The following is a 7,286-nucleotide window of genomic DNA, read 5'->3' as shown; positions in this document are numbered from 1 at the left end:
AACTGCGGCACTTGTTCACTCGCGTGGGACTCGTTGCACTGCTCTTCTTGGACAGCTGCTTCAGGTGAAGAATTTGTGTCTTCGCTGTCTGTTACTGATGGTATATATAGCAGCAGGGTGTTTGGTGTGAATGCCTGTTGACATGGAAGCAAAATAAATGTTAAAGCATATTCATGACACGCAGTGTTAACTAGGTAACACAGTAATACAAACATCATTTAGCATTTTTTTTATTATAGTACCTGACAAAAATGAACAGCAGGCGTGTATAAATGCATTCTCCTTGTATTACAACAAGTGGCAAAGTGAACACACAAGCCCTATTTGCTTGTACCTTGGCCAAGATACAACTCATAGGTAAGTGTGTGCAAGCTGCCTGTATGTGCTTCAGTAAGATCTTTTTACCTTGACTTGCTGCAAGAAGCTGTGAACTTGTTAATCGGTCCAGGTTGGTGAGCTATTTTGGGCTCTAGGGACAGGTTGGGGCACTGGCTGACCTGTCTTCGGCTTGAAAAATATCATGTCGCTGACTGGTGCCACCTGCATCCAGTTTTGACAACTCAGTTTATGATGAGGACTTACATGGCATGGCCGGATGGCAAAAGAAAACAAATTAAACTGTTCGGGCTTACTCTGATCTTCCTTGATACCTCGATCCACTTGCATGCAACATCAGTCAGCGATGGATTGTGTAGTCCATTTTTCACATTTGCTTCCACACTGAACAGCAGTGCTGCAACGTGAGTGCAGCATTCTCGTAGTCTGAAATTTGCAAGAGTGCAGTCACAACCACTTAAGAGTACTACCGAAAAACATTGTAAGGAAGACATTAAACAAAGCAAAGGATGAGTACCAACATCCCTCGATCGTTGAAAATTATGTTTATGTACACCGACACTCACTGCTCACATTTACACTGTAAACACATTAATTAAGTTTCAAGTGGTGTGGTGTAACAGCGCGGCTGTTCTAGTCCATAATTCAAGTAGCCATTGTAAAATTTGTTGAGAGTGCTGTGCCGCATAAGAAATGGGCAAATATTAATTCACCTGCTCTGCTAAGGCCACAATACTGGGCTTTGCATCGCTGTTATGCCTAAGCCATTTGCTTGAGTTTGAAGTATCGTCCTTGAAAGCAAAAAGCAAAGAAACAAATCACCATGAATGGCAAAGGGTATTTTTGTTAATGCAGGAAACTAGTTGATGTCATATGTTTAGTAGCAGGGAATAAACTGTAAACAAATAAAAAAGCCATTTTACGAACAGCTAATTACCAGTTTTTAAACATTTGAGGACAGTTGTTTCCTCACAAACAACGACCATTTAAAAAATTTGCATCCGTGGCGTCAGGCTGTTCGCGGCATCTTTCCGAGTCGCTCAACTCCCTTGCTTGTTATGCGCATTGCTCTGAAAGGAGCAGCATCCGTTGTCTCTCTGTAGCGGTTGTTTATTTTCCACAACACACACGAAAGAAAATGACTTCCGGCAGCCGCGGTAATTTCCATATGCACTTGCGACACGCGAGCTATGGCGGACGGAAAACAGGGACAGCAAGAAGACAGAAGGAAATAAAGGTGAGAGCGATAGGAAGAAAAGACAGGAGGTTAATTCCTAGAATAGTTGGATTATTTCGCTACGCAGCAGATCGCACGAGCGCTCTACAAAGGTTAACACGTGCAAGCAGTTAAGATTGCCTTTGCGATTATCGTTTACTTACCCAGCCATGCAGGTACAGTGAGCGCTGACTACGGTTCCGTCGTCGTTAACAACGCACCATGGGCGATATGTTTTGGGAAAAGCTTGGCTGGCTTCTACAGTTGCCACTACGACGACGATGCCTCCCCCACGCTTGACGGACTCGAATGACGCGAGACACTTCACTTTTCCGCTGACAAATGCATTTTAAGCTTCGGTGATCTTGTAGTTTTTAAACTGCTCTCTTGTGTAAAAGCACACACCTTCCACAAGATAAACAAAAATGTCCGCGGCAGTGACTGGCGGAAGGTTTTTGGAGCCGGATGAAAACGAGAAGCGCACATCATCGTCCAGCGGGTCGGGCAGCTCTGTGCTTCCAAATACTAGCTTCTGGAGATACCGCTCCTTCGCTTCGGTGCAGAGTGCCTTGAATTAGTCGCTCGACATGTCGATAATTACATTCAACGCTCACAATCAGCCCAAAGCAGCACACAGAAACACCGACACACTAGTCTCACGTTGCACACTCCTTGAAAATGCACAGCCGGAAGTACAAAAGATCTCTTGCCGGAAGCTGACGGAGGGCAACCAATCAGCGTCAAGCGCGGTTCGTTTGCAAACACTGAAACCGTCTATAGATGCCTTCAACGTGCGGCGGCGGTACCTTTCATTTCGTCGGCTGCTAGACCGCACCGCTAGCGGCCAGAAATCACGGAGTCTGCGTTTACGTCACGTTTCACGTCACTCCGTCCTATGACGTCATAAGAGATTTCGAGTTTCAATCGGAGCGGCGGGGAAGACTTTTTCAACTTCTAATCCAATTTTCTTTGAAATAAATGTATCCTTCTTTCCCGGACAAGCGGCAACAAAGCCAGGAAATGTCGGACTATCAGATTTTGCTAAAAAAAATTGATAGAGCTCCCCTCACTGTCCCTTTAAAAAAAAAAAGCTGCGACGAGGCTGGGAATCGAGCCTGGGCCTTTGAGGCGTAGACGCCACCACTCCGCCACGACGGCTCAATTTTTCGTCGTAAAAAAAGGCGCATCTAGCGAATTCACGGGTTTCATATATTCACTCTTGCGAACCAGATGTCGCCGCGCTTTCGCTACGTATATCCTGGCCTAACAGAGCCAGGTCATCACCAATTTCTTTTCTCTCTAATGCGGGCTCCTTTTCTGCCGTGGGGGGAAAATTAGATTTGGCACGTGTACGACGTCCGCGACCCGCCACCTGGATGGGCCAAGGGCGGTTTCGGCTGCCCAGCTTTGTAGCATGGCAACGCGAGTGGTGGGGATGGATATGGCTGGGACCCATCCACTGAGGCAGCACACCACATGGGAGACTTCAGCGAATTTCATGCAACTGTGAGGGCCAATTGCGCCATGAAGTCCGCTGCCTGGCGGAGCCAGGCCTGGGTTCACAGTGAGGTTGGATCCATAAAATCCGGCTCTGTAGGCAAAAATTCAAAAGGTTTTCAGATGCACTGCGAACTCCCTCCTGCAAGTGGGGGTGTGCCGTCCGGCTAGCGACGCGTCGGTTTCTGCTTAAAAGGAAACCATGGACCTCGCGGTGGATTCCCCGTAGCCGGCCTCTGAAACTTAAACGCTCTCCTGGGGAAGTGGCCATATTGGCCATCCGCAGGGTTATAACGGTTGTCGCAGTACGCGTAGGAAGGGATAGTTAGTAGGTCCGAGCGTGAATGCTCCGAGTTTGAGCAGTAACGGCAAGTAAGCCGCGGGTTATCTCATACTCGTGTGTCCCACGTGTCTTGCTTTTTTGTGTCCCCGTCCCTTAGTGCGCTGTACGCTTCCGTGCGGACTACAGAATCGAGAAAAAGAAACAGCACGATTGACGAGCAATTAACCTTCCTTCTGTGACACGTAGCACTGCCGTTTCAAAACTCGATTTTGAAACTTAAGTTCATCTGTATTCGTTCCGGGGCAGTCATACGCGAGAACTACACGGAAAGGCGAGGCGGGCGCGTTTCACTTTCACGGGCGCCTTTAGCGCCTCACTAAACCATGTTACGCGCTGAACGATGCAGTGAGTGTTCGATAAACTCAATTAAGGTTCGGCCCGAATCACTATACAATATACTGTTGTCCTAAGCAACATCACAGTCCGGGTTCAGCCATATTGTTCAAAAGTTCAGCTAAAGCTGGCAAAACACACATGACACCTTCAGCGCCACTGCAGCATGCCGAGTAAATGCCGAAGATTTCGACTGCCTTCAAGAAAGCTGTGGAGCACCGCGGAAGCCACTTGATTTCAAATGGCCGTTCCGGGCCTAGAATGTAATTCCGCTCAAATTTCGTGATATTTGTGTTGCTCGCTCTTTCCCCGACTGCAGTAAAAAAGAACACGCGACAAGCGCCCGGCGTTTCTAACGCCACAGCGACGCGCGCGCCTCTAGCGGCGGCGCGAGCGTCCGGAGGGGGGAAGCGAGGGCGATGGAAAAGAAGCGAGCGCTTTTGTCCCATACTTTCTTTCCGTCACCTATGAAACCTAAAAGTGAATAACGCTAACTTCTGTGCTGCTGGCTGTAATATCACTTGTCGGAGTTAAGTGCGGACCAAATCTTGCCGATTTCAAACGCGACACAGGAATCATGAACGGCGAAGACTTTGCATGGACTCAAATACTTCGATGTCAAAACTAAGATCTTGTTGTAATCTTTCTTCGTGGTTATTTTCATCGCACAAGTGTTTGTTGGCGTTTTATAAGATCTATAAATGGCTGCTCTCTTGCAGCATATGTGTTCTTTGGAGTGCAACAAGACAGTAAGTTAATATTCCCCCGTTTCTTTTGCCGCGGCTCCTTTGTCGTTGACCTGTGATAGACGGCGACGCGACTTCACATCCATTTTCCGTCATTCGTTCCCTTACGTCGTGGACATTGCCGGATTCAAAAATCTTAACGCCTTTATTCAAGTTTCCACCTCGACAGAAACCGGTGAGGCTATTGACCGGCCGAAAACCCGCTACGATTGCAAACACGCCAGCGGACGCCAGAGGCGGTTAGGGTATCGTCTGCGCCGTCGTCTGTTGCGGTGCGCGGTTTGTTTTCTTTCGCTTATATCATGGCGTTTGAGAACTTCTGTTCATGTAGAGCTGGCTAGGCTGTACAGTTTGAACGACTGTATCAATGACCAAAAGCAGCGCGCGCGGAAGCATGTGGGACTCCACGAGAAGCTTTTACGATTTCGGGAAACACCCAGCGGAGACAGCGCCTTTCGGGAGGATGTCCGTCTTCACCGCACACATTAATTGCGGTATTTTAAAAATAGATTGCCTTCGAAATGACATTGCATACTTTCTCAGTCTTCTTCAAAGCGTTCGCCAACTGTTAACGAACGGCTGCCTCCGTACGTAGACTGCGAAACTAAAACAAAAAAATTTCTTCGGAAATCTTGGTTTTCGTGTGTTTCTATAAGTCGCACTCCCGTCCGGTACCCACAGGCGACGTTGACACACGCGCGCTCGTACGGCGGTGTTTTAAAAATACACCACGCTCGACATGACGTTTGAGACTTTTAACAACCTGTTCTAGGGCATGCTCGGCTTTCCTTCACGAAGGGACGACAAAGCAGGTGCACTGTGAAACCACAATATGTTTTGAGGACTTTATTTGACGTGGGTTCCTAAGGGGCACTGACCCGCTGGGCAGGCAAGACTCGCCACTGGTGGAGCTCAACGCAGCGTCGACGATGGAGACGCCTGGCGGACGCTACCAACACCCGCAATTTTTCTGTGGCGCTAGTGGAGGGCTAGAATTCGTTGCGTGGCAGGCAGCGCCTCCCAGAACCGCCTTCTCGAGAAACTTGACAACGATATGGCGAGTAATGGTTATCTATAAAATCTCTAAATACACTGAAGAGCCAAACTGTAACACTCAGGAAGTAACTATTAAAGGGGCTCTGAAGCGCCTTCCGAGGAGAGCACATTAACTCACTTAATCACTGCCCTGTGTTGCCATGAAAACCGGAGCCAAATAATAATCTCCTACACGCAGCAGACGACCCACAATCACGCGTTGAAGTTGGCGAGCCCTTCCCGGCGACTTTTTCATGCTCGCACCCTCCTCCGTTTCCCGCATCTGCGTAGACAAGGTGAGAGGTGCCCATTGGTTAGATTCTTTCAGACGTCAGGCAGCTACCATGGCCGCGGCCACTAGGCCGCTTATCTCCGGCGGGTCGGCAAGCTCCGCTCCCAGAGAGGGGTCGGCGAAGGAGCGCCTACAGGTCTTCCAGCGTGCAAAAAGTGATGAGAGAGGGAAAGGCGCGAAGAAGCTGAAATTCAAATTTCAACTACACATAACTCAGCTTCTTTAAAGCGCATTTAAAAAATCCTTGCTGGACACTATTCGTGAAGCGGCGTGCTTCAATATCCCTGGCATGCCGCTACTTTATTAGCGCCCCCTTCATAGCCCATTTAATGTCAGGTACCCAATTCAAACGCTAATGCGCCTTAGCTGTTTGTCGATATGCGCCGCAGGCATCAATTCCTAAAGACATATCATTTAGTTTTTTAAATATTCTTGCTCCTGAAGCCCACATGACATCCAAGCATGGCATCCGGGATCAGAAGTGACAACATATGGGGCCATTTGCTGAGAAGAAGACGAAGCCGTAGCACATCAGCGCTGGAGGCTCTCGTGCGCTCTCGTGTTCGAAACCGTGCTAGGCTTCGTTCCGCCGGCTGATTCCCAAATCATGTGGCCTCGCAGCACGCCCCCATGGTTGATCAGGTAGTTTTCTACCACTGGCATCGCCACGGCCGCATCTGAAGTTCCGGGCAAAAAGCAAGAACTCGTGTTCCGACAATGACTTCGCACACTCTGCGCATTGGCGCGTGAGTACCAACGCTTCGTCCAAGCACAGATTAGACCGCTGTGGAAGAAATTTACCTGCTTCATTTGGTATTACGCCACCAACGGAATTTTTTCGAGCGTGTTGAAAAGGCTATACAAGCATGGACGTTGCGGGTAACCACTATCCTTGGCGTTGGAGACTCGAACACTTGCTACGTGGCCTACGCAGCGAACGCTCCTGCTCAGCGGACAAGCTCAAAGAATGCTGGCTCATTGAAGATATAGAGTCGTGGAACAAGGCTCTGCGAGCTACGAGGCTTATGTTGACACAGTTTGAACCGGGCAAGCTCTGTCTGCGCTCTTACGACGACCGAGGTGACCAGTGGGCGAGGAACCGGGGTTCCGGCAATGAAAACGATGGCGCCTTCCTCATCGCCTGGCTTCCAAGACAACATGCCTGCATCCGCGAGGTCCGTGTATTCGACCGAGCACACATTGACCGGCTGTCCTTCATCTCGTCTTTCATCGTTGGACCAGCGAACAACCTGCAGAGCCTCGTACTTCATGCCGGCCATAGACCTCTGCCTGAGAGATTTCTCCAAGCCTTTGGACCTCCGAAGTGCCTCCGTGAGCTTGACCTTACCAACGTTCACATCAGCGATGCCCTGGCGCCCAAGGTGGCCGATGTGCTGAGGGGAAACGGGCACACTCTGCACAGCGTCAAGCTGATCCACAACCAACTCTCTCGGGAATCTGCAATCTCCCTGCTTCTAGCCCTCTTCG

The 7,286-nt window shown here is 49.3% G+C and overlaps 1 long non-coding RNA gene across 1 annotated transcript; it reads right to left on the bottom strand.

The window, feature by feature from the left end:
• Nucleotides 1-396: 396 nt before the first annotated feature.
• Nucleotides 397-1,898, bottom strand: LOC144098672 (uncharacterized). Its single transcript, XR_013307222.1, has 3 exons — nucleotides 1,717-1,898; nucleotides 633-762; nucleotides 397-540 (listed from the first exon to the last, which is right to left on the bottom strand). It is a non-coding gene; the product is annotated as an uncharacterized LOC144098672 (long non-coding RNA).
• Between the last annotated feature and the right edge of the window lie 5,388 nt (nucleotides 1,899-7,286).

Source organism: Amblyomma americanum, chromosome 1, assembly GCF_052857255.1.
Source record: "Amblyomma americanum isolate KBUSLIRL-KWMA chromosome 1, ASM5285725v1, whole genome shotgun sequence".
Taxonomy (NCBI): domain Eukaryota; kingdom Metazoa; phylum Arthropoda; class Arachnida; order Ixodida; family Ixodidae; genus Amblyomma; species Amblyomma americanum.
The sequence above is the reverse complement of the archived record's forward strand: the minus strand, read 5'-3'. Positions and strand labels throughout refer to the sequence as shown.